This window comes from Heptranchias perlo, chromosome 31 (assembly GCF_035084215.1).
Source record: "Heptranchias perlo isolate sHepPer1 chromosome 31, sHepPer1.hap1, whole genome shotgun sequence".
In the NCBI taxonomy this organism is placed as follows: domain Eukaryota; kingdom Metazoa; phylum Chordata; class Chondrichthyes; order Hexanchiformes; family Hexanchidae; genus Heptranchias; species Heptranchias perlo.
Genome location: NC_090355.1, coordinates 4,866,226 through 4,893,752, shown reverse-complemented (window position 1 = coordinate 4,893,752; position 27,527 = coordinate 4,866,226). Strand labels below are relative to the sequence as shown.

Genomic DNA, 27,527 nt, shown 5'->3' with positions numbered 1-27,527 from the left:
GTACGTGGGAACACCATCAACTCCAAGTTCCCCTCCAATTCACACACCATCCTGACTTGGACATATATCACCGTTCCTTCACCATCGCTGGGTCAAAATCCTGGAACCCCCTACCTAACAGCACTGTGAGAGTACCTTCACCACACGGACTGCAGCGGTTCAAGGCAGAGGCTCACAACCACCTTCTCAAGGGCAACTAGGGATGGGCAATAAATGCGTCCCTGGCGACATCCCAAGAAGAAAGAAGAAGTCACACCCATTTTCATACCCAACCTTAACACTTTTCTTCAAATCTTCAGATATCCTTTCAGACTCTCCTGGTGCATGACCTCATGGTGACCCCCTATGTGATGGCATTGCACTCTTGATTCACCCTCTGGCCATTGATAACTTGACAGTCTGTTCCGTAGAAAACAATTGCAACTTCCTCAAGTTGTCTACTGTGATCTTCAGATTTTAATGGATAAATCTTGGTTTACGGAGTGTGCAACTTCTGCACCTCCCTCCATCTCCTCCAGAAGATGTACACTCCACAGCTGTATTGGTTCATAACGCACTGATTAAGTGGCTATCATCTAGTTCAGGTGCTTTCCAAGTGGCCACTCAGTTGTGCCTTATTTTTGGCGCACCCTAACACACCCAAACTTAGAATCACACAGCACAGAAGGAGGCCATTCGGCCCATCATGTCTGTGCCAGCTCTTTGAAGGAGCTATCCAATTAGTCCCATTCCCCTGCTCTATCCCCATAGCACTGCAAATGTTTCCTTTGCAACTATATATCCAATTCCCTTTTGAAAGTTACTATTGAATTTGCTTCCACCACCTTTTCAGGATGTGCATTCCAGATCATAACAACTTGCTGCGTAAAAAAAATTCTCCTCATTTCCCCCATGGATTTTTTGCCAACTTCGAGAAAGATCACAGAGTAAAGCTGGGTGTTTCTGCGACTATATTGAAAACAGCAAAAAATGCTAACTCTCAATGAATGGTAACATTTGTGTGCCCGTGTACTGAGAGGAATTTCAACCTCTTGACCTTTACCTGTTGATCACCCCTCCCTTATTTGTTTGGCAGTCCTATAGAGGGGCTCCCCTTCCTTCCTATACATGTTCTGACAAAGGGAAAGCTAACAGAAACGTTAAGCTGTCCTTTCCCTTTACAAAAGCTGACGTAAGTGCTGTGTATTTTTAGCATTTTCTGTCTTTATTTCAGATTTTCAGCATTCACAATTTGTTTTCTTTTTATCTCTTGGGTTTTATTACTGTTGGCTTTTGCCTTTTACACTTCCCAGCTGCTGGACTTGACCCTTCTAAATTACCTTGAGGTCAGACCGAGAGTTCCCTGCCGTGGGGAATGGTATAAACATTGAAAACACAAGGAGCTATAGAAGAATATGGAAATTCTTCCATATTGAGAATATGGAAAGAGGAAACATTGGAAATGTATTTTTGTCTTTATTTTTTTTTCTATTTCCTCCATGCACCAGTTCCCAAAAGAGAGAACAATTGTGCGGGACACCTGCTCCCCACCACTGGGAGTTCCATCTTTGGCAACCCACCACCTGATTGTTACTGCTTTATCATCCCTGTACTCACTGACCTACATTGGCGCCCAGTCCAGCAACACCTCGAATTTAAAATTTTCATCCTTGTGTTCAAATCCCTCCACGGCCTCGCCCCCACCCACCCCCATCTCGTAACTTTCTCCAGCCCTACAACCTTCCGAGATCTCTGCGATTCTCCAATTCTGGCCACTTGTGCATTCCCGATTTCCTTCGCCCCACCATTGGTGGCCTTGCCTTCAGCTGCCTGGGCCCTAGGCTCTGGAATTCCCTCCCTAAACCTCTCTGCATCTCTACCTCTCCCCTCCTTTAAGACACTCCTTAAAACCTACCTCTTTGACCAAGCTTTTGGTCACCTGTCCTAATATCTCTATGCGGCTCGGTGTCAAATTTTGTCTGATAACGCTCCTGTGAAGCACCTTGGGACATTTTACAACGCTATGTAAATGCAGGTTGTTTTTGTTGTTGCTTTCTCCTGACCTGTCTTGGGTCTTCCCAGGTACATGTTGGCGCAACCAGAATGACAAGCGGGAATCGCTGGCATTGGGGAAACGCTCATCACAGTGCAATGCGTTAACAGAATGTTCCAAATGTGAAGGTCAACGTAATCTTTCAAAAGAAAGTTTGAATGATCATATTTGTTTTTAATATGCTTACTTTACAGATTGGACGCAGCCTTCACCACTCAGAAAAATGCATGACTTAAATTACTCCGGCGCTGAAACAAAAAATCAAATAAGCCAGGTAAGCAACTCTGAAGGCTGCGCGTGAGATAAAACTAAACTGTTTAGACTGTGCCTTCAGTATTGGAGCAAAGGCCTTCCTTTTTTTTGAACTCCCTTCAATCCCTGGACTTGTTTTGAAAGCCTTTTCTGTTGTAACACTGGGGAAAAGAAGATTGAATGGGGTCATGATATAGGTCTTTAATATGATGAGAGGCAGTGATAATGTTGATGGATGGAGGTTGTTTAACATAGACTATGATCATGAGGAAGTTCTCCCCAGTCTCCTGACCAATATTTATCCCTCAACCAACATCAGTAAAATAGATTATATGATCATTACCTCATTGCTGTTTGTGGGAGCTTGCTGTGCGTAAATTGGCTGCCACGTTTCCTGCATTACAACAGTGACTACACTTCAAAAGTGCTTTATTGGCGGTAAAGCACTTAGGGACATCTTGAGGCCGTGAAAGGCGTTATATAAATTTCTATTGTACGGAAAAAGAAGCAATCCCCATTTATTCTCCTGCACAACAAAAGTGCACTCACAAGTAATTGATTGAATGCAGACTGCTTTGGGATGTTTCTAAGATGTTATAAGGGGCTATATAAATACAAATCCTTTCTTCTTTTTTCACATTGAATTCCAATGAACTGAATCCCTTTCTATTAACTCCCATTGTATAGAATTCAAATTGGGCAAACAGCCACGCCATTCACTCCCGTTATATAGTTAAGGCAAAAAAGGAAAGCTTATGTCAGACACCGAGAGCTTAATACTGCAGAAAGCCTACAGGAGTATAGGAAGTGCAGGGGTGAAATTAAAAAAGAAATTAGAAAAGCAAAGAAAAAATATTGGCAAGTAAAATCAGGGAAAACCCAAAGATGTTTTATAAATACATAAAGAGCAAGAGGATAACTAAGGAAAGAGTAGGGCTTATTAGAGACCAAAAAGGTAACCCTTGTGTGGTTCTTAATGAATACTTTGCGTCTGTCTTCACAAAAGAGAGGGATGATGCAGAGATTGTAGTTAAGAAGGAGGAGCGTGAAATATTGGATGGGATAAACATAGTGAGAGAGGGGATTAGCATCTTTGAAAGTAGATAAATCATGAGGCCCGGATGAAATGTATCCCAGGCTGTTAAAAGAAGCAAGGGAGAAAATAGCAGAGGCTCTGACCATCATTTTCCAATCCCCCCTGGATACAGGCAAGGTGCTGGAGGATTGTTGTTTAAAAAGGGAGAGAGGGATAGACCCAGTAATTACAGGCTAGTCAGTCTAACCTCGGTGGTGGGCAAATTATTGGAATCAATTCTGAGGGACAGGATAAAGCGTCACTTAGAAAGGCACGGATTAATCAAGGACAGTCAGCATGGATTTGTTAAGGGAAGGTCGTGTCTGACTAACTTGATTGAATTTTTTGAGGAGGTAAAAAGGAGGGTCGATGAGGGTAGTGCATTTGATGTAGTCTACATGGATTTTAGCAAGGCTTTTGACAAGGTCCCACATGGCAGACTGGTCAAAAAAGTACAAGCCCATGGGAACCAAGGGAAGTAGGATCCAAAATTGGCTCAGTGGCAGGAAGCAAAAGGTAATGGTTGACGGGTGTTTTTGTGACTGGAAGGCTGTTTCCAGTGGGGTTCCGCAGGGCTCAGTACTGGGTCCCTTGCTTTTTGTGGTATATATTAATGATTTAGACTTAAATGTCGGGGACATGATTAAGAAGTTTGCAGATGATACAAAAATTGGCTGTGTAGTTGATAATGAGGAGGAAAGCTGTAGACTGCAGGAAGATATCCATGGACCGGTCAGGTGAGCAGAAAAGTGGCAAATGGAATTCAATCTGGAGAAGTGTGAGGTAATGTATTTGTGGAGGGCAAACACGGCAAGGGAAAACACAATAAATGGGAGGATACTGAGAGGTGTAGAGGGATGTCCACAGATCCCTGAAGGTAGCAGAGAGGTCAATAACCGGGGGTGCATAGATTTAAAGTAATTGGTAGAAGGATTAGAGGGGAGCTGAGGAAAAATGTTTTCACCCAAAGGGCGGTGGGGGTCTGGAACTCACTGCCTGAAAGGGTGGTAGAGGCAGAAACCCTCATCACATTTAAAAAGTACTTGGATATGCACTTGAAGTGCAGTAACCTACAAGGCTATGGACCAAGTGCTGGAAAGTGGGATTAGGCTGGGTGGCTCGTTCTTGGCCGGCGCAGACACGATGGGCCGAATGGCCTCCTTTTGTGCCGTAAATTTTCTATGATTCTATGCTTCCCAATGGACCAAACCATTTCCTACTCACTCCCATGTTATAGAATTCTGAGATCCAAACAGAACATGTTCCTCAGTAATCTGGTTTGTGACACACTGTGCACTGTCCAATGTCAAACTTCAGTTTGAAACAGCAGCACATTCGAGAATACTGATATCTCTATCTGTGTTTTTACTCCAAGTTTTCTATTTGCAAGTGAGCCCTGCCGCTGGCTAAGTGATTAAAACAGAATGTGGTACAAAAACTTGTAAATTGGTTTTGTTTAATCCACGGTATCTAGACGACCCTCATGTGAGCAGAAAATATCTTACAGAACTGGTTATTCACCTATTGGATTTAACTGTATTTAGTGCCAGGATTTGCTAGAGGAATGAGGCAGGTAAACTCTGTCTTTAAAGCCCTCAATCAACACGCCAAAAAAAAACAGATTAACTAGCCGTTTGTCTCATTTCTGTTTGTGAGATCTTGCTATGCAGAAAATAGCTGACTTCTGCATAACTATAGTCACTGCAATCCAAAATAATTCATTGTAAGCACTTATCAAAGGCTCCCATGTCTCCAGATTGCAAGAGTAGACTCGTGAGATTTGGATTGAAGCCTTAAAGCTCCCACTAACACGGAAATCAGTGGACATCCTGAGAACTGTGAGCCGTGATGGAGGAGGCAGCAGCAATTACTAACATCCCATAGGAACATGCATAGGAACATTGGAACAATTGTAGGCCATTCAGCGCCCCCCCCCCCCCTCGAGCCTGTTCCACCATTCAATTAGATCATGGCTGATCCAAATTTTAACTCCATTTACTCTATCCCTGGATACCCTCTCACCCAACAAAAACCTGTCGATCTCAGTCTTGAAAATTTCAATTGACCCAGCGTCCACAGCTTGGGATTTACTCTGCAATGAACCTGTGCTTTACCTGCCCTGAGAGTGCTTGATAGTGACAGTATAGAGGGAGCTTTACCTTGTATCTAACCTGTGCTGTACCTGACCTGGGAGTGTTTGAGACAGTATAGAGGGAGTTTTACTCTGTATCTAACCCATGGTGCACCTGACCTGGGAGTGTTTGAGACAGTATAGAGGGAGTTTTACTCTGTATCTAACCCATGGTGCACCTGACCTGGGAGTGTTTGAGACAGTATAGAGGGAGTTTTACTCTGTATCTAACCCATGGTGCACCTGACCTGGGAGTGCTTGATGAGACAGTGTAGAGGGAGCTTTACTCTGTATCTAACCCGTGCTGCACCTGACCTGGGAGTGTTTGATGGTACAGTGTAGAGGGAGCTTTACTCTGTATCTAGCCTGTGCTGTACCTGCCCTGGGAGTGTTTGATGGGACAGTGTAGAGGGAGCTTTAATCTGTATCTAACCCGTGCTGCACCTGACCTGGGAGCGTTTGATGGGACAGTGTAGAGGGAGCTTTAATCTGTATCTAACCCGTGCTGCACCTGACCTGGGAGTGTTTGATGGGACAGAGTAGAGGGAGCTTTACTCTGTATCTAACGCGTGCTGTACCTGACCTGGCAATGTTGGTGCTGGCACTATAGCAAAGAATGGAAATTGATTCCTCATGAAGGAGCGTGTTGGAAGGTTGACCAGTCCCACTGGGATCAGTATTGAGCTCTGGTCTTGTTTGTTTGATTTTAAACATCCTTAAACAGGATCTGCCCACAGGAGCTTGTTTACAAAGTAGGCAAGATGTGAAACAAGCCAAATACCAAAACAATGCCACATTCCCTGTGAGCGCGAGTACACTCTGTACGTTCCGCAGATAACAGAGGAAGCTTCTCTTGTACAGTCTGCTGAAGGGATGTTATGCTTTTGTTCTTAATTCCGTCCTCTCCACACTTGCATTGGGGAAAGAGTTGTGTGGAGCTTCAACGTGCTGTGCCGCAGAATGAGCAATCACACTGAGTCCCATGCTGACTCCGTGATGTGAACCTGGTGTCAGCTGTGGCTCAGTGGTAGCACTCTCACCTCTGAGTCAGAAGGTTGTGGGTTCAAGTCTGGAGACTTGAGCACATAATCTAGGCTGACACTCCAGTGCAGTAATAAAGGGGTGTTGCACTGTCGGAGGTGCCGTCTTTCAGATGAGACACTAAACCGAGGCCCCATCTGCTCTCTCAGGTGGGCATAACAGATCCCATGGCACTATTTTGAAGAAGAGCAGGGGAATTCTCCCCGGTGTCCTGGCCAATTTTTATTCCTCAAAACCACCAAAAAAAATAGATTATCTGGTCATTATAATCTGATAATCTGCATCCCAGAGTACTAAAAGAGATAGCTATGGAAATAGTAGATGCATTGGTTGTCATCTTTCAAAATTCCATAAATTATGGAACAGTTCCGGCAGATTGGAGGGTGGCAAATGTAAATTTTAAAAAGGAGGGAGAGAGAAAACAAGGAACTACGGACTGGTTAGTCTAACATCAGTAGTAGGGAAAATGCTAGAGTCTATTATAAAGGATGTGATAACAGGACACTTAGAAAATATCAACGGGATTAGACAAAGTCAACATGGATTTATGAAAGGGAAATCATGTTTGACAAGCCTACTGGAGTTTTTTGAGGATGTAACTGGTAGAATAGATAAGGGAGAACCAGTGGATGTGGTGTATTTGGGTTTTCAGAAGGCCTTTGATAAAGTCCCACATAAGAGGCTAGTGTGCAAAAATATACTGGCATGGATTAAAAATTGGTTGACAGACAGGAAACAGAGAGTAGGAATAAATGGGTCTTTTTCAGGGTGGCAGGCAGTGACTAGGGGGGTGCCGCAGGGATCAGTGCTTGGGCCCCAGCTATTCACAATATATATCAATGATTTGGATGAGGGAACCAAATGTAATATTTCCAAGTTTGCTGACGACACAAAACTAGGTGGGATTCTTAGTGGTGAGGAAGATGCAAAGAGGCTTCAAGGTGATTTAGACAAGTTGAGTGAGTGGGCAAATACATGGCAGATGCAGTATAACATGGATAAATGTGAAGTTATCCACTTCGGAAGGAAAAACAGAAAGGCAGAATATTATTTAAATGGTGATAGATTGGGAAATGTTGATGTACAAAAGGACCTGAGTGTCCTTGTACACCAGTCACTGAAAGCAAACATGCAGGTGCAGCAAACAGTTAGGAAGGCAAATGGTATGTTGGCCTTCATTGCAAGAGGATTTGAGTACAGGAACAAGGATGTCTTGCTGCAGTTATGCAAGGCCTCGGTGAGACCACACCTAGAGTATTGTGTGCAGTTTTGGTCTCCTTACTTAAGAAAGGATATACTTGCCATGGAGGGAGTGCAGCGAAGGTTCACCAGACTGATTCCTGGGATGGCAGGACTGTCGTATGAGGAGAGATTGGGTCGATTAGGCCTGTATTCACTAGAAGAATGACAGGGGAACTCATTGAAACGTATAAAATTCTGACAGGGCTAGACAGACTGGATGCAGGGAGGATGTTTCCCCTGGCTGGAGGGTCTAGAACGAGGGGTCACAGTCTCAGGATACGGGGTAGGACATTTAGGACTGAGATGAGGAGAAATTTCTTCACTCAGAGGGTGGTGAACCTGTGGAATTCTCTACCACAGAAGGCTGTGGAGGCCAAGTCACTGAATATATTTCAGAAGGAGATAGATAGATTTCTAAACACAGAAGGCATCAAGGGGTATGGGGAGAGAGCAGGAATATGGTATTGAGATAGAGGATCAGCCATGATCATATTGAATGGCGGAACAAGCTCGAAAGGCCAAATGGCCTACTCCTGCTCCTATTTTCTATGTTTCTAAGTCTATAACATTGCTGTTTGTGGGATCTTGCTGTGCTCAAATTGGCTGTCCCGTTTCCTTCACTACAACAGTGACTACACTTCAAAGATACTTCATTGGTTGTAAAGCTCTTTGGGACATCCTGAGGTTGTGAAAGGGGCTATATAAATGCAAGTGTTTCTTTCTTTATTTTGGGGAGTGAACATCAGGTTTCTTCACAGGGAGAGAAATAAAACCAGAGGGAGAGTTGCTCCCTAGGTCCTGGGTTGCTCTCATGCACCCTCTAGATGCCAGTTAGAGAGACAGAAGCCCAAGTTCTCGAATTCTTTGCCACTCACAGTCTAGCAATGGAACAGGCCTGGACGCAGGTGTTGTTTGCTACCCACACACTCACTTCGTTGCTTGGCTCAAGGAGATCAATGAACTAGAAAGAAAATAAATATTTATGAGGTCCTTTACTAGTATTGCCTGGACCAAAGCCTTGGTGGCCTATGAGCTCCAAATACTTTTGTTAGGTAAGGGTATCAAGGGATATGGAACATAGGCAGGATAATGGAGTTGAGGTGCAGATCGGCCATGATTGAATGGCGGAGCGGGCTCGAGGGGCTGAATGACCTATTCCTGTTCCAATGTTCCTAATCAAATTATTGATTCTTTGAAGGGCATTGGGTATTTTAGTATTGGCGTTAAAACGCAAACACTCCTACTTCACAATTGGTTAATACAGGGGCTTCACACAGATTACAACATGACTGGGCTGGGATGATATCCATGCAGTTTCAAGTTGTAAGAATTTCTATATTGTACATCTAGTCAAGGCAGTGGGATTTTTAAAATGGAAACCATGGCTACTACTGTGTCTGTTGAGAATTTATGAGCCATAGGCCCCTTCTGAGTACACTGGACATCCTTGACTATGAAAACATTGAAGGATAGAGGAATGTGAAGCCAGATTACCATTCTACTCTTGTCATGTCTTGTTTGCCCACTCACTCACTGGCACAAAGTCATACCCATATGCATAAAAACCTTACACACTACGCTCTGGAATTCCCTCCCCAAACCCTTCCGCCTCTCCAACTCCCTCTCCCCCTATAAGGCCCTGCTTAAAACCCACCACTTTGGCCAAGCTTTTAGTCACACTTCCAAATATCTCCTTTCTTATCTCAGCATCCATTTTTCTTGGGACAATTTTCTACTTTAAAGGCGCTATACAAATGCTGATTGTTGTTGTTATATTGTAAGGCAAGCTCTGTTTGAAGGTTTCTCTTGGAGCCAATATTGTGATAGATGTTCTTCTTCTGTTACAGCCTGGAACGGCAGAGTGAACCAGAGCAAACCAGCACCTCACAACACCTTGCATCAATCTCCTCCACATTTGCAAGCACCAGCTACGCATAGTGGGGTAGATTTTGAGTGCCCTTGCCTGGTGTTAACGGGACGGCAACAGCCTCAGAATAGGCTTCAGTGGCGTTAGGGCGGTGTGGCCGGCTCCATTTTGATAGGGACCTCGTGCCGGTGTCCAGAGCGCCCGCCTGATTCAGGCAGTAGGCCCCTTTTTATATGAAAATCGGGTTCCTATGACGTAAATAAGACCCCGATTGCCATTTTAGGCTGGACCTGGCCGTTGCCTGCGCAGCGCACACTCCAATCAAAAAAGAGGCCCAGCCAAAGGTAAGTCTTGAATTAGTTTTTTGGACCTGGGAGGAGCAGGAGCGCACCTCCGGGGCCCACAAAAATAATCTCTACTACTGCTTCCCCAGGGCCCCCACCCTCTGCAATCGCGACTCCCAACCCCCCCCCCCCCGCCCCCCCCCCCACCCCGCCAACCATTAACTTACCTTGCTAGTGACAGCTCCAGTCCGATTTTCAGGCTTCGACCCGGAGAGCTGCACCGGGACGCCTGTTTGGTGCTCTGCAGCTCGCCTGCCGAATTTAAACTGAGACTGGGGCCTCAAAACCACGGCGGCCGCCCAAAAGTCAAAATCTACCCCAGTGAGATTGAAGCAGTGGCACCAGGCGAGTCTCAGTCAGTGCGCAGGCGAAGCAAGTTGGCGGTGTCAGAAGAGGAGCAGGAATCCGACGCCGTCAATCCCCTTGTACTCTGGTAAAATCAGTAGTGCAGGAAATTGGGCAGCCCAGTCATGCTGCTGTTGATTTCCAATGAGAAAGGAGATGAAAGTGTGCTCAGAAATGCACGAGTCACCTGTTTGATGCATCTATGGGCAGAAAATTGGTTGGTACGTCAGACAATCCCTAGGCTGACCTGGAAGGAGGTAGAGACATTAAAAATTGAGGACAGAAGTGACCTTCACTGCCACTGGTAGCACTGTCTCCGTGATGAAGTTTGGCCGCAAATCTCCTTGCTGCAGATAAAGCAGGAAGATTTTTTTTTAATAATAATTTTAAAGCAACGGTAATGCTTTCCACTTGACAGTAAGTCCACATAAAAATTACTAACACAATTAAAGGATTTTTACATGATAAACATGGTTACAAACATTTGGAGCTTTGTGGATAGACATGTTCATTAACCTATGGAGGATGGTGCTCAGCAAATATTAAGATGCTTTAGCAGTGATTCTGAAGTAGAACCCAGGGTATGTAGACAAAGCAAAAGACATTAGAAGCAGCTGACTGTGTTTATATTATACGGTGCAAAATTGGACCAAACTACTAAAGTGCTTGTGCAAGCTAAAGTTTTTACACACAATCTGGCTCCAAACTTGCGGTTTGTTGAGTTCCCATTTGAACATGCAGGAGCAATGGAGATCCTTCAGCAGCAGGCCAGATGAAAACAGCCTTTCTGCAGTGTCTACACAGCAGACTCATACGGAATGCCAAAGCATAACACGGCACATTCCAAGCATTCAGCATCAAGACTCAGAGTCCAGGCAAGCAAACTAATTGTCCCAGTGCAACAAAAGAAATCCAAAATATCAGCTAACCATATCGCCAGCAATTACACCACTCGAATTGTGTCTACAGCTTTTGTGATGGGTGGCAGATTAATTTGACAGACCTGCCTGATTAAACATAGAAACTGGAGTAGGCCATTCAGCCCCTCGAGCCTGTTCCACCATTCAATTAAATCATGGCCAATCTGTACCTCAACTCCATTTATCCGCCTTTGCTCCATATCTCTTAATACCCTTACCCAATAAAAATCTTTCGGTCTCAGTCTTGAAAGCTCCAATTGTACCAGCATCCACAGCCTCTTGGGAGAGAAAATTCCATATTTCTACTAACCTTTGTGTGAAAAAGTACGACCTGACTTCACTCCTGAACAGCCTAACTCTAATTTTAAAATTATGTCCCCTTGTTCTTGATTCCCCACCAGAGGAAATAGTTTCTCAGTATCTACCCTATCAAATACTTTTAACATTTTAAACACCTCGATCAGATCACCCCTCAATCTTCTAAACTCAAGGGAATACAAACCAAGTTTATGCAATTTGTCATCATAATTTAACCCTCTGAGCCCTGGTATCATTCAAAACAGAACTCTGGTAACTATATGAAATTAATTTCAGCGAGGTACTTCTGTATTTAAATTAATTATGTCGTAACTTGGGTCAATCCTGTGGGATAAGAAAACTGGAAGGCTATTTACTCAAAGTGCACCTAGTCTGCAATCATTGACACCACGTTGTGTAAATGAATGACAAATATCTGGGCTGTAATCCTATGTATGCCTACATTCTGTACCAGTCTTCTGTTCCATCCCTGTTTGCAGGTTGTTAGTGAGTGAAAGGCTGGCTTCTTGGGGATCAGGGCTACCCACTACTGCCGTGGTTAATGACTCCCTCATGCCTTCCTAGCACAACAGCAGAGAGGAATAGAATGAGGCCCATGCATTCACCATCCCCTTCACACCAATAGGGATTCCATTTGCTATCCACTTTGTTTTGGCTCAAGTAAAGGAAGAGGAGAAGGATGAGCAGGTGGCCATCTTAGATACCAGGGAAATCAAGAATTATTGAAAACATCATATTTGATGACAGGGAACGGTAGCGTAGTGGTTATGTTACTGGACGAGTAATCCAGAGAACGTGAGTTCAAATCACACCACGGCAGTTTAAGAATTTGAATTCAGTAAAAAATCTGGAAATAAAAAGCTGGCGTCAGTAACAGTGACCATGAATCTGTCAGGTTGTGGTAAAAACCCAACTGGTTCACTAATGTCCTTTAGGGAAGGAAACCTGTCGTCCTTACCCGGTGTGGCCGAGATGTGACTCCAGTCCCACACTGATGTGGTTGACTCTTAACTGCCCTCTGAAGTAGCCTAGCAAGACACTCAGTTGTATCAAAATGAATCAAAAAGAATTGAGCAGATCAAGAAGGCGGCTCACCATCCCCTTCTCAGGGTAACTAGGGATGGGCAATAAATGTCGGCCTTGCCAGTGACGCTCACATCCCGAAAATGAAGTTTTAAAAACGCATTCTCAAGCAGTAAAGGGCCTCTTGCAGCATCAGCCTGCCAGTGGTTCCAGAATTGTGGTGGTTTGCTGCATCCTATGTAACACTGCCTTGGAAAGAGGAATCCATCTGAAGGCGTTATAGCAAGGAGGCGAAGGAAGACAGACAGGAGAATGCCAATCAGGAGCCTTAGGAAGGAGAAGAGGGTAATCCACAGCCCACTAGGGTGGACGCCAGACAAAATAAAGGAACCCTAATCACAGAAACCTTCGGCTAAGCTCCAACACAATCCCTGCCTTCCCCCTTCCCCTGCCAAAACGATCAAACGCCAGCCAGTGCTCAGAACTCCCTACTCTCCACCAACCACCTTTCTTAGTACTCCGCTCACCACTGCCTCATCAAATATTGCAATCTTCACTCCACAATCGCTGTGCAGAAAGTCAATTATGCTCCATATTTACAAGGTGTCGTCGTTCCTAGTCCCTGTCAGCACAATCCTTCCCCTTCCTAACAGTTGGTGAAACTGTGATTTCATGCTTCTGCTGAGTGAAAGCCCTGTGACAGGAGCCTAATTGGTAGCTGCAAGCTGCATATCCAGGAGAGCCACCCTGGGATCAAGGAAGCTCATAATCTATGTCAGAGGCCTGCTACAGGCTGATACTTCCACTGGTCAGCCTGCACCTGCCTGGTTTCCCTAATAGATAAACACTGGATACCCCGAAATGTTAGGTGCAGCAGGACCTGAAATCACTGGCCCCAATATTTAGAATCATAGAATCATAGAAGTTACAACATGGAAACAGGCCCTTCGGCCCAACATGTCCATGTCGCCCAGTTTATACCACTAAGCTAGTCCCAATTGCCTGCACTTGGCCCATATCCCTCGATACCCATCTTCCCCATGTAACTGTCCAAATGCTTTATAGAATCATTCCAAATACGGGAAGGCAGAGAGGGAACAGGGGAGCACGGTAACGAGAGGGGAGGAGAAACCCAGAAATCCCCGGGATGCGGAGGTCCGGCCGAATTTAACGGCAGGATACAGATTGACAGGCTACAGATTGACAGGTTGGCGGCGGGAAAGCCTGCAGTAGAAGGCCGTAATAGGGGATTGTTGGGGACAGTCCCCAGCAATCAGGAATGATCAGGGGTTAGTGGGTGGCTGGAGGTTGGGAGGGGGGGTTGCGGCCGATCACGGCAGCAAGGAGAGGCCGCGATTGACAGGTTTGCTTGAGGGGCCGGTGGGGAAGCACTCCTGCTCCTCCTGGCTCACATGGAGTGCTCTAAAGAGCACTTACCTTCTGCAGTCAGCTGCTCCTGTCTCCATTTCCCAACTTCACTGTGGGAGCCTGAATTAAATATTATAATGAAGTGTCCCGCACAGACACGCCTCACAAACCCACCGCCACAAAAATGGCGGCAGACGTGTACGCAGCGGGTCAGGATCACGTTTCCAGATTTTTCATTTTTAACCACTCCCGACCCTGTCCCGCCCATCGTTGGGGTTTAATATCGACTGCGCTGTTTCTGGTGTTTTTCACGGTCTTTTTCATCTCTCCTTACCGAGACTGTATTTTTTGTTTCTTTGAATGCTTTTTTATGGCATCAGAATCTGTTAGATCAATAAGAGAAAAGCTTTCACAATTGCACTTTCTTAAACATGCAGCCATGCTTAATGTGCATAAATGATGGCTTCAAACTTTAATTTTCATAACACCAATAGAGAGACTTATAGAAGGAAGATAGCAGATGTACCATGCGTTCCTTGCGCCCTGATTGTTTACGCTAATTTCCGTTTCTTTTACGTTGGTTTTTACGTTCCGACGTACGCTAATGATATTCTCAGAAGATCCCAGCGTAAGTTGCCATCAGCATAACCATCGGCGTAAATTTCAGCATAAGTGCAATCCAGGAAATTCCAGGCCAGGAAATTCCAAGGTGGCGCCCACTCTTCACCACCAAAGTCACACAAACATCAGTGAAATGAACGACCAGTTAATCTGTTTTTTCATCATATTGCTTGAGGTAGAAATGTTCGCCAGGACACCTGGATAACTCCCTTCGAATAGTGTCAAAGGATCATTAACGTCCCAGAATAGGCAGACTGGAGCTCGGTTAAACATCTCCAACTATCTGTCAGAGGAGCACTAGAGTGTCAGTAGATTATGAGTTTAAAGCCACAACAGTCTGACTCAGAGAGAAGGGAGTCTACCAACTGAGCCTCATCTGATACAGTCGATCAAAAAGGGACAGGATTATTGGGCCCAATGGATTTTTCCTATTCTTAAAAACATCTTGTGCTTTCAAATAGCTCCCATGCGAAGGATTTACTGACAGCTGAAGACATGAGCTAGCTTTAATGGGGTTGTGTCTGAGACAGGCTATGCAAACAGAGCATTTGTTGAGTTATGAATCCTGGATGAAAAATAGAAAGATTCTGACAGAAATTCATTTTAAAGGGCTTTGAGGGGGATATAGAATACGGATATATTACTGCAGGAAATGTCTGCTGACGGACAATACTGTGACGTAGGAGAACAGAAACCACGGCAGCTCTGGTGCACTGGAAGACAGAGTGTACTCTGTGAAATGACAGACGTCAACAGTCTGGCAGTCACGCGCCATTTCCAAGAGTCGAACCGTCAACCTTTGGCAATGTGACTCACTGGGTTTCGGAGGAGTGCAAAGCAGCTGAAGTCAAAGGGGCCATTGATGAGAAAGGCTTTTTAATACATAATTAATAAAAGCCAATTCCCTGCATCATGAAATGAGGAAGATATAATATTCAGAGGGCTGCAGGATTTGCTGCCCATCTCAGGACACAAGACATTCAATGCAGCAAACCTGTCTCTGCAAACACTGGCTGAGTGAGTACTGCTTCATTTTGTGCATGTGTGTCGCAGCGTGTGTCGCAGGCGTGCTATGTTATGCTGCATGCAAGCATGTGTGTGTGTGTAATTGCGAGTGTGTATGTGCATATGCACGTGTATGTGTGCATGTGCATACGTGGATAATCACTCCCTATTTATTTTCCCTCCCTATATATTTTCAGTCAATTTGAAAGAAAGACTTGCATTCATATAACACCTTTCACGACCTCAGGACATCCCAAAGCGCTTTACAGCCAATAAAGTACTTTTGAAGCGTAGTCACTGTTGTAATGTAGGAAACGTGGCAGCCAATTTGTGCTCAGCAAAGTTATTGGCAACCTGTCATTAAAGTAGTTGTAATCATTGATCCTCTCCGGCGAGTGTCACCCGTATCAAACATGTGCAGTGTAGCGACAAATGGTGTGAATGTCATCAGCAATATAAATGCAATATTAAAATGAAACATCACAAAAAGTGATTCTCTTCAAGCAGTACAATAAAAACAATACACAGTGAGTTGTTATGATCTGGAATGCACTGCCTGAAATGGTGGTGGAAGCAGATTCAATCGTAACTTTCAAAAGTGAATTTTGGATAAATACTTAAAAAGGAGAAATTTGCAGGGCTATGGGGAAAAAGCAGGGAAGTGGAGCTAATTGGATAGCTGTTTCAAAGAGACACGATGGGATGAGTGGCCTCCTTCTGTGCTGTATCATTCTATGAATCTATGAAAAGCCATTTGAGCCCCACAATTAAACTCCAGTCTACAACTCACTCCCAATCCTTTTCACCTCACATAAAAAGCAACAACAGCCTTGCTAATAGCCGCCACTTATTGAAGTGGAATCTGTTAAGAAGGAGTGTTCCCCACCTTCCTCCCCCTCCCAGCTGATGTAACTTCGATCCCACCCTTCCGACATGTGATCTCACACATAACTTTTGATCCCACCCCCTCAACATTCCTGAATCCTTAGTCATACTCACAAAATAAGTTCATTGAGCAATTTATACATTGTTCAGAAAATATGACTGGTCAGAAAAAATGCTTGTCCATATCTAAAAATCTTCCAATTAACATATGACAGAAAGATACCAAGCCCACAATAGATCAACTTCCCCACAATCCCTCCGCAGAAAACCTGTCTGGTATATAGACTCCTCCAACAGTCCCCGCTCTGGAATTCAGATATCCCTTTAAATGAAATTTGCACTTGAAGTAAATTCACTCTACTCCTAACCCTAACCCCAAAGCTAAATATAAATCAAAACAAATCCATAAACCTTAAGACTAACCTTAGACCTAACTCTTAACTCTCTAACCCTAAAGATTTTATTAACTTGAAAGATCCAACTGCCAATGAACCAGTGCTGTAAGTGCCCACAACACAAGACCCAGTGCTGTCAGTGTCCAGTGAGACAGGAACCAGTGCTGTAAGTGCCCAGTGAGACAGGAATCAGTGCTGTAAGTGCCCAGTGAGACAGGAACCAGTGCTGTCAATGTCCAGTGAGACAGAAACCAGTGCTGTAAGTGCCCAGTGAGACAGGAACCAGTGCTGTCAATGTCCAGTGAGACAGGAACCAGTGCTGTAAGTGCCCAGTGAGACAGGAACCAGTGCTGTAAGTGCCCAGTGAGACAGGAACCAGTGCTGTAAATGCCCACGACACAAGACCCAGTGCTGTAAGTACCCAGTGAGACAGGAAACAGTGCTGTAAGTACCCAGCGAGTCCAGAGGGGAGATTTTCCTCTGGGTGGTCCCTGAGTGTAATGTGGGTCGAGAGCACCATAATCGCGCTCCACCAAACATAACTCCTTTGTGCTCAAACTTCCTCTTGGATCTCATTAGCATACGGTGAGTGTGCGTCAGGCACATGTGGCAGCGCACGATTTGGCACGTGCCCACGAGGTGGGGGGGGCAATCCAGACCCTTCTCTGGCCTTAAAGGCAGCAGTTGAATTAAAGGGTCAGGTGCAGTAAGATCCCATGACAGAAGCTGTTGTTGCGATTGTGGTTTCTATGGAATTGTTGGTGTCTGGGAGTGGGTGTGATATAACTTGAACTGCTCCTGCACGTTTCAATTAGGTAAATTCCATAGTTGCCTGCCTGAAGCTTTGCTTCACCTTTCTCGGATTTGTGTGCCTTGCCCTGTGAGTGAGGTGCCTGCTGGTCTCACAAGGCTGTGATGGCTTTAGCACCCCAAGCAAGAGGCCGTGGGCTCCATTTCGAAGCTGAAGGCACTGGCCTGCAGCTGCAGGCTATGGAACCAGAAGGGGCCTTGCTGCTCCCCGACAGAGGAGAAAACATCAGCAAGACCAGAGGCCAAAAAACATGGCAGGATGTGGCAAAATATTCATCCATCACCACATGGACTGCAGCGGTTTTAGAAGAAGATATACCACACGCCTGATACACCACACGCCTGATACACCACACGCCTGATATTCAGCTCTATTGAAGTCAGTGGATCTAAACATCTGACGAGGCTTCTAACAGGTGATCGATGTGATTCGGCCTGTTTTGCGTCCCCCCACCCACGTCCAACTTGACCCCAATGTCTATAAAGTGAGGAAATAAGGTTCCAGTGCAGAGATGGGTAGCAGATGTGTCAGTGCTCTTCAGATTACTGAAAGAGTTGGGCCTTCTCACTGCACTTACTCTATTTAAAAAAAAAGAATTGAAAGAGTAAACAGTTTTCTAACATCAAGGAAAAGGATCCTGGATGCAGAAATAATGAAAAAGTTGCTTTATTTAATAAGTCTTCATTTTTTTTGAAGTACTATAGTTTACATGGTAAAGCAAAAACAATTTGTGTCAGCTCTGGCTCAGTGGTAGCACTTTTGCCTCTGAGTCAGAAGGTTGTGGGAGGTCCCACTCCAGAGACTTGAGGACAAAATCTAAGTTGATACTCCAGTGCTGTACTGAGGGTGTGCTGCACTGACAGAGATGCCATCTTTTGAATGAGATATTAAACCGAGGCCCTCTCAGCTGGACGCAAAAGATCTCACCGCACTATTTTCAAAGAAGAGCAGAGCAGTTCTCCCCAATGTCCTGGCCAATATTTATCCCTCAACAAACAACACTAAATTAGATTATCTGGTCATTATTATATTACTGCTTGTGGGACCTAGCTGTGAGCAAATTGGCTGCTGCGATTCCTACACTACAACAGTGACTGCTCTTCAATAAAGTACTTCATTGGCTGTAAAACGGTTTGGGATGTCCTGAGGCCGTGAAAGGCGCCAAATAAATGCATGTTCTTTCTTTCTATCACCAATTAATTGTGTGAAATCGGAAAGTTTATTGAACATACAACTTTGGGAAGAAGCTGTCAGGATCCTTCAGAGAGACGGTCTTTGACTGAACGGGCTCTTTAGTTATCACAGCATTCAAGGCTATCCAAATAATACTGATACATGAATGTCAGAAAATTCCAAAGAGATTGGACTGGTGCCATCCCTGAGCCGCACAGGGAAGAAATGTTGGTTATGGATAAGCGTAGTCAACAATTTCACCACAGTGCCAAGCTGCCCAGCCAACTCTGCCTGACTAATGTACATTTTGAAGTCAGGCGCACAGATTTTCTTTTGAATGCCTCCTGATTTTCATCCGTTGGATTTTCTAGCATCACTTTTTCTATTGCCTGCTATGACCCTTTAAATTCGGTTCCGCCTTTAACTTAGCACCAAGCAATGTTGGACACCATTCTATAAGGGTGTGGTTAATGTCCAGTGGTGATGATGTACTGGAGTCATATGTTTCATTTTCCACCATTACCATTTCATTTATTCTGGGCATTAATTGCACCTGGAGTCCAGCATTGTCAAGCACTAAGTTAAAGGCAGAAGTGAATTTAAAGAGCCAAAGCAAGTACTATAACAAGTCTAGGAAAATATTTATTTCTGAAGTGTGTTTTTGTAGTCGCTGCTGACAACTCCTCGCATTGTGCCTTCTGCGGTGGGACTCCCATTTTTGCCCTTCCCCATTCTAAAGATGCTACAATTGGTTTCCCATTGGGAATAATCCCATCTCTTTTTTTGGAGGAAGTGGCGGGGGGGGGGGGTGGGGGGGAAACAGATGAAGGACTTACTAGTCAGGCACCAACATGAGGCCTATGGCACCCACTGGCTGGCACCCCCACTCCAGAATATACAGACCAAGACGATCTTACCTCTAGCTGACCCAAGAGCAGTGCTATTGGGGGCTGCCATCAATGAATTATTCCACATGCTGCAATCCGACCCACTTCAGCGTAGTCACTGCACCATCAACCACTGTGAAGGACACCACTGTCCTGAATTTTTATCAGATGGGTTTATTCCAGGCCGCCTCTGTGGACTTGACTAGCATTAGTCAATCAGTTGTGCACAGCTGCATTAAGCAAGAGCCAGATGTAATGATTGCTAGAACATGCCAATTCACTGTCTTGTCCATGGACAACTGGTACCATCATGGCAAGATGCTGTAATCCTACAAGTGGTAGGATTCATGAAAGTACAAGGGGTTGCAGATCACAGCCACAAAGTTATGCATGCTCCCTTCATCAATCCCACCATCAATGTCAACAGGAAATCATTCCAGTCGTTCAATGTCCAACTTGTTTGTGACTGCAGCACTGCTTTGTGCAAGGAAAGACTCACTTTTTGGCCGACTGCCACTTTGCCTTCTTTTTAAGGCAGTCCACTGTCCCTGCACCCTGTCAGCCACAAAGGCAAATGTCTGGGTGGTTTCTGGCAGATAAAGACTACTCCCTATAGCCTGGCCGATGACAGCTCTGCATTTTCCCACGACACCATCTGAGCGCTGCTATAATGAGATCTGTTCTGCTACCAAAGGCAAAACTGTTGACATGTTGAAGGCACGATTCAGGTGTCTGGATCAGTCTGGGGTGTTCCTCCAACTAAGGTCTCAAGGGCAGTGGTGGCGTGCTGCATGCTGCACATCTTTGCCTTACAAAGAGATCTCACCACGAAGGCTCCCAATGGTGGCAGGGACATCAGACAGACAAGGAGCAGTAGCATGAACTGCATGCAGAGCACAGCTCACTGTCGACTGTAAAAGATATTTGTTAGAATCTGATCTGGGAGACCTTCTCTTGACCACCGTATCTGCTCACTGGATGAACAGTCCTGTCTGCAACTTCCCACTTGCCTCCACAAAGATGCCGTCATCTGCAGACATTTTTCTGTATGCATCAACTCACTCTGTTCCCATTCATGTTACCTCATCAAAGCCACTTCTAACCCTTGCCAAAAACAATGCCTGCATGTACTTTAAATTTAGTGCAACAATGACATTCATCAAAATCCATGATCGGTCCGTGCCTAGTCATTCCTTCCACTGTGCTTCCCCTCAGTGCAAGCATTATTATGTCACCTCTTGAACCTAGTCTTATGCTTCTGTTAGATGGTACCTGAGTGGCAGAACACGTGAGGTGGCCGGCACCTGCCTTCCTCTACGAGCCCTTTGGAACTGAGATAGGCCTCGACTTAAGACCTGAGGTAGACCTGAAACCGGATATATCTCTGGCGCTGTCACCTGCCCTCTGACCTACCTATCTATAACTCCATCTCCTGTCTGCCTCGCTGGGAACTCTTAACGTTTTCTCCTCGCATGGGGTGAGAGACAGAGGTTGGAGGGTCCACTACGTGTAGCCAATCTCTTTCTTGTAATAGTCTGTCTTCTCTTTTAAGAAGAATGCAAAAAATTAAAAATGCCCTCTGGTTGCCATGAGACACAGTCAAATTCAGGTGGTGCAGCTTGGGTGCGATGGTGACTGACTGGAACAAGTTATTACACTCCATGTGAGGCACTTCTGGGGTGAAGGCTAGGGGTGCAAAGGTCACCACTATGCCTCATGGACATTGATAATGAGCTATTTAAAATATTTAGTATAACGAGAGGGAGCTGATTTTAAGTTACAAACATGCTTAGCATTGTGCCTTCTTGGAAGGTATGGCTGACTTACCTTAACTGACCTGATAAAGTCATTAAACTTTTGAAGCACTGAGACGTCTTTTATTCATTCTTAGGATGTGGGAGTCGTTGGCAAGAGAACCATTTATTGCCCATTCCCTAGTTGCCCGGAGAAAGTGGTGGTGAGTCTTCTTCTAAAACCGCTGCAGTCCATGTGGTGAGGGTGTTCCCACAATGCTGTTAGGTAGCAAGTTAGCGGTTTGATACAACTGAGTGGCTTGATAGGCCACTTCAAAGTGCAGTCAAGAGTCAACAATGTTTGTGTGAGACTGCTATGCATGGGATGGTGGAGGTGACACCATCTTCTATTGTGCTTGGGTGCTGTGTATGGATGGCCATCTCCTGTATATCCCAAACAAGGCCTCCTTCAGCCTTAACCGACCTAATAAAGTCATTAAACTCTTGAGGCACTGAGTTTTCTTTTATTCATTCTCAAAGCTAGATGGGAAAGTAAGCTGTGAGGAGGACACAAAGAGACTGCAAAGGGATATAGACAGGTTATGTGAGTGGGCGAGAAGGTGGCAGATGGAGTATAATGTGGGGAAATGTGAAATTATCTACTTTGGTAGGAAGAATAGAAAAGCAGCATGTTTTTTTAAAAGGTGAGAGACTAAGAAAGGTTGGTATTTAAAGGGATTTGGGTGTCCATGTACACAAATCACAGAAAGTTAACACGCAGGTACAGCAAGCAATTAGGAAGGCAAATGGTATGTTAGCCTTTATTGCAAGGGGGTTGGAGTATAAGAGTAAGGAGGATTTGATGCATTTATATAAGGCTCTGGTGAGACCACACCTGGAGTATTGTGTACAGTTTTGGTCTCCTTACCTAAGGAAGGATATACTTGCCTTAGAGGGGGTGCAACGAAGGTTCACTAGATTGATTCTTGGATAAGAGGGTTGTCCTGTAAGAAGAGATTGAGTAGAATGGGCCTATATTCTCTGGAGTTTAGAAGAATGAGAGGTGATCTAATTGAAACGTATAAAGTCCTGAGAGGGCTTGACAGGGTAGACGCTGAGAGGCTGTTTCCCCTGGGTGGAGAGTCTAGAACTAGGGATCATAGTCTCAAAATAAGAGGTCGGCCATTTAGGACTAAGGTGAGGAAAAATGTATTCACTCAGATGGTTGTGAATCTTTGGAATTCTCTACCCAGAGGGCTGTGGATGCTCAGTCATTGAGTATATTCAAGACTGAGATCGATAGATATTTGGACACTAAGGGAATCAAGGGATATGGGGATAGGACAGGAAAGTCGAGTTGAGGTAGAAGATCAGCCATGATCTTATTGAATGGCGGAGCAGGCTCAAGGGGCCGTATGGCCTACTCCTGCTCCTATTTCTTATGTTTTTATTTGGGCCAGCACCACTTTCATTTATGCCTCCAAAAACTTGATGTGGAGATGCCGGTGATGGACTGGGGTGGACAAATGTAAGGAATCTTACAACACCAGGTTATAGTCCAACAATTTTATTTGAAAATCACAAGCTTTCGGAGGCTTTCTCCTTCGTCAGTTGAGTGTGTGATTCCATGGAAGGTACCGCATATATAGTCAGAGAACAATGCCTGGTGATTACAGATAATCTTTCCAACTGCCCGTTGTCAAGGCAATCAAAGGAGTCGAATAGTGTTCAGACACCACACACAGGACCACCGAATACACAAACGATCAGAACCCAAAGACAGACAGAGAGAGAGAGAGAAACATCCGAAAGGAAGAGAAAGAGAGAGAATGATCAGTTGTATTAAAAACAGATAACTCTTTTTTCGCTGGTGGGGTTACGTGTAGCGTGACATGAACCCAAGATCCCGGTTGAGGCCGTCCTCATGGGTGCGGAACTTGGCTATCAATTTCTGCTCGACGATTTTGCGTAGTCGTGAGTCTCGAAGGCCGCCTTGGAGAACGCTTACCCGAAGATCGTTGGCTGAATGTCCTTGACTGCTGAAGTGTTCCCCGACTGGGAGGGAACCCTCCTGTCTGGCGATTGTTGCGCGGTGTCCGTTCATCTGTTGTCGCAGTGTCTGCATGATCTCGCCAATGTACCATGCTCCGGGGCATCCTTTCCTGCAACGTATGAGGTAGACAACGTTGGCCGAGTCACAGGAGTATGAACCATGTACCTGGTGGGTGGTGTCCTCTCGTGTGATGGTGGTATCTGTGTCGATGATCTAGCATGTCTTGCAGAGGTTGCCGTGGCAGGGTTGTGTGGTGTCGTGGACGCTGTTCTCCTGAAAGCTGGGTAATTTGCTGCAAACGATGGTCTGTTTGAGGTTGGGTGGCTGTTTGAAGGCGAGTAGTGGAAGCGTGGGGATGGCCTTAGCGAGGTGTTCGTCGTCATCGATGACATGTTGAAGGCTGCGGAGAACATGGCATAGTTTCTCCGCTCCGGGGAAGTACTGGACGACGAAGGGTACTCTGTTGGTTGCGTCCCGTGTTAGTCTTCTGAGGAGGTCTATGCGATTTTTCGCTGTAGCCCGTCGGAACTGTCGATCGACGAGTCGAGCGTCATATCCCGTTCTCACGAGGGCGTCTTTCAGCGTCTGTAGGTGTCCATCGCGTTCCTCCGCGTCTGAGCAGATCCTGTGTATTCGCAGGGCCTGTCCATAGGGGATGGCCTCTTTGACGTGGTTAGGGTGGAAGCTGGAAAAGTGGAGCATCGTGAGGTTGTCCGTGGGCTTGCGGTAGAGTGAGGTGCTGAGGTGCCCGTCTTTGATGGAGATTCGTGTGTCCAAGAAAGAAACCGATTCTGAGGAGTAGTCCATGGTGAGTTTGATGGTGGGATGGAACTTGTTGATGTTATCGTGTAGTCTCTTCAGTGATTCTTCGCTATGGGTCCATAGGAAGAAAATGTTGTCGATGTATCTGGTGTATAGCGTTGGTTGGAGGTCCTGTGCAGTGAAGAAGTCCTGCTCACCAGATACATCGACGACATTTTCTTCCTAAAACACCTCGCTATGGCCATCCCCATGCCTCCGCTACTCGCCTTTAAACAGCCACCCAACCTCAAACAGACCATCGTTCGCAGCAAATTACCCAGCTTTCAGGAGAACAGCGTCCATGACACCACACAACCCTGCCACGGCAACCTCTGCAAGACATGCCAGATCATCGACACAGATACCACCATCACACGAGAGGTCACCACCCACCAGGTATATGGTTCATACTCCTGTGACTCGGCCAACGTTGTCTACCTCATACGTTGCAGGAAAGGATGCCCCGGTGCATGGTACATTGGCGAGACCATGCAGACACTGCGACAACGGATGAACGGACACCGTGCAACGATCGCCAGACAGGAGGGTTCCCTCCCAGTCGGGGAACACTTCAGCAGTCAAGGACATTCAGCCACCAATCTTCGGGTAAGTGTTCTCCAAGGCGGCCTTCGAGACACACAACGTAAAATCGTCGAGCAGAAATTGATAGCTAAGTTCCGCATCCATGAGGACAGCCTCAACCGGGATCTTGGGTTCATGTCACGCTACACGTAACCCCACCAGCGAAAAAAGAGTTATCTGTTTTTAATACAACTGATTATTCTCTCTCTTTCTCTTTCTTTCGGATGTTTCTCTCTCTCTGCCTTTGGGTTCTGACCGTTTGTGTATTCGGTGGTCGTGTGTGTGGTGTCTGAACACTATTCGACTCCTTTGATTGCCTTGACAACGGGCAGTTGGAAAGATTATCTGTAATCACCAGGCATTGTTCTCTGACTATATATGCGGTATCACACACTCACCTGATGAAGGAGAAAGCCTCCGAAAGCTTGTGATTTTCAAATTAAACTGTTGGACTATAACCTGGTGTTGTAAGATTCCTTACATTTGTCCAAAAACTTGGCGGGGGGGGGGGGTCTGTGCGCTGCAGCAAACATTGTGCCATGATAATCCTGCGTGCCCACAAGCAACCATGCCTGATGATGCCTGGCCCTTTAAGCTGCAGCAGGCCTTTTCCTTTTAATTAATAATTTCATGTAAAGGTGCTGTTAATGAGGTCTGCAGGCCATTTATCTATATTTACAGCAACACATTCTACACTACTCAATAAACATGAGGTGCCATCATTTCTGGCTGTTAAGATGTACTTTGCATTCCACTTGGCAGTCTGGCAACTATCAGCGGCAAGTTATCACCTGTGAATCGGGAACATAATATTCTTACAGTTTAGAAGTAACCAAGTGCGATTAGCACAAAAATAGCACCAAACCAGAAAAACCTTTACACTACATATTAGCCGCCGTTCATTAGAGACACGTGTTGATGATGATTTTTGTCTCCGTTACATTCTCATGGGTGTCCATTTTTGGGACATAATGGAGCGGGAAATTTGCCAGAGTTGCAGTCCTCGGGATCCGTGCTGAATTACGGACAAATCAGTGGCAGGAAGGTCCCTCTTGGAATGGGCAGGAGCTTCACTGGAATATTAAAATGAAGGTTTGATGAAGTCATTTCAATATGCACCCATTCCAACGTACATCACAAAGAGTGTTCTTCACCCCCACAGATATTATATGCCTAGGGTTCCTAAGCACTGAACTTTGTATGGAGCTAAGTTTAAAGGGCCCAGTAAGTTTAAAGAGTAGAATAAGTTTAAAGGGCCCAGTAAGTTTAAAAAGTTCAGTAAATTTAATGAGATAAGTAAGTTTAATGGGTCCAGTAAATTTAAAGCGCCCAGTAAGTCTAAAGAGATAAGTAAGTTTAAGGAGTTCAGTAAGTTTGAAGGGCCTGTAAGTTTACAGATTCAGTGGACAATTTTCAGGCCGTTTCTGCTCTATTTTTCTTTTTGTGCTGCTTTTTTTTTCATACAGGTCCAAAAGTAATTACTCGTGTGACACACTTTGAGACATTTTGACGATGTGATAAACTGCTATATGCAAGTCTTAGTAGTCATTATTATTTTTATGCAGATTCTTACCTTTTTGTGAGTAAAAATACAAAATGGGCATGAGATAATGTAGTATTTCTGGGTACAACATGTTTCCTAATACCACTGCAGCCAAGCACTCTCTACAAAATTAGCCAACTTCTGCAAGCTGGATAAGTGCACAGTTAGAGGCCTTACAAGCAGCTCAGCGGGACTATTGCTGGTGCATTCTGATTGGGTGATAAATGAGGTGCCACTCAACCTCACAGAAAGCACATTGAGTAAAGTTGGATGGATTTGCCAGTGTTCTAAAAGGGCAGCCAGCCTTAGCTCTCATTTGAAGCTGATGGTCCAAACTCATTTCACTTAACCCTCTCCTCCCTGAAGTCAAACGAGTTCGGACCATCTTATTCTGGTGAGCACAAATACATAACAATGGGCATTAACTGTCACTAACTGGCCTTTCAGGTAGTGGCAAAAGTCTGACAGAGTAGGAATGGATATCATTCTAATGTGGGGGAAGTGGGTGAGTTACAGTATTGTCCCAAGGCTGGGGTTAAACTGTTTCATTGAGTTTATCTGAGGGCAAAGGTTAAACCTCTGACCTATGCCCTACCCTTGGACAATTGGAGCGTTCAAGACTGAGATCGATAGATTTTTTTTAGGTAATGGTATCAAGGGACATGAAGTAAAGGTGGGAAAATGGAGTTGAGGTGCAGATCAGTCAGCCATGATGTAATCGAATGGCGAAGCAGGCCCGAGGGGCTGAATGGCCTACTTCTGTTCCTAATGTTGCTATGTTACTATGACCAAGTGACGTTGAATGCTTCCAATGAGTGCAAAATGAAAATCTGTTCTTTTTATCTCACCTGAATCTCTCCCTACACAGACGCAAACAGAATTAGCCTACAACAGAACATTTAATTAGATTAAGAGCAGAACACGGGACCAATTGTTCCTTCTGCTTGAAAAAAAATGTGAAATGCTCCTCTTTAATCAAAAATTTATGACCAACTAATGAAATTGTTGGAGCCCTCGGTTTAGAGATGTGAGACTCCCGACAATGAAACGATGAAGGAACGGCGATATATGTCCAGGTCA

The 27,527-nt window shown here is 45.1% G+C and overlaps 1 long non-coding RNA gene across 1 annotated transcript in view; it reads left to right on the top strand.

Moving 5' to 3' along the window:
• LOC137300384 (uncharacterized) overlaps positions 1-21,948 on the top strand; it is a 48,891-nt gene extending 26,943 nt beyond the window's left edge. The window contains exons 2-3 of the long non-coding RNA XR_010958062.1: positions 2,227-2,306; positions 21,627-21,948. This is a non-coding gene — a long non-coding RNA (uncharacterized lncRNA). The remainder of the gene's footprint in view (positions 1-2,226; positions 2,307-21,626) is intronic.
• The last annotated feature ends 5,579 nt before the right edge of the window (positions 21,949-27,527 follow it).